General features: G+C 33.7%; 1 pseudogene; it reads left to right on the forward strand.

Annotated features, from left to right (window-relative positions):
* Window positions 1-588, forward strand: part of LOC111384469 — a 20,112-nt pseudogene that overhangs the window by 6,623 nt on the left and 12,901 nt on the right.

Below are 588 nucleotides of genomic sequence, written 5' to 3' on the forward strand. Positions count from 1 at the left end.
GTCACTGGGGGAAGGATAGATAAGATTTTTTGAGATAGGCTTAGTTGTATTGTCCAATACTTCAGGACTTTCTTTCTTCTTCCCTTTTTTTTTTTTAATAATTTCTTTTCTCACTTCATTAGGACGATATAGTTTCCTATCATCTTTCATGATGATTTCTGATCCTCCATTCTCGTATATTTCTTATCCGATAAGACTTCCTTTTCTCATGAAACGAATAATTGGCGTCAAGGATTTTCACCTTCTACCCTTTTTATGCTTCCATTTCCAACAAAATTCAGCAATGAATCAGTAGGATAACTGAGCTTGCTTAAGTCACTGCTAGCATGTGCTAAATACAAATTTTTTTTGTGAACATTTCATTACATTATCTTTCGCACTCTTAAGTTTAATCACACACAAAGTAATGCAGTTTGTGTTTAGAAACTTTACTCATCTTTTTTTGGGGAAATGTCTAGTGTCTATATTTTTGTATTTCCTTGCGGCTAAAAGTCATCTCATACATCACTTCATAGTGAACTGTTATTGAGGTCTTATAAAAATATGTTATGCGTATTTAAGCTTTCAAACTAACTCCAACCCCCCCCC

The sequence above is a fragment of the Olea europaea genome, unplaced genomic scaffold, assembly GCF_002742605.1.
Source record: "Olea europaea var. sylvestris unplaced genomic scaffold, O_europaea_v1 scaffold2921, whole genome shotgun sequence".
Classification (NCBI taxonomy): domain Eukaryota; kingdom Viridiplantae; phylum Streptophyta; class Magnoliopsida; order Lamiales; family Oleaceae; genus Olea; species Olea europaea.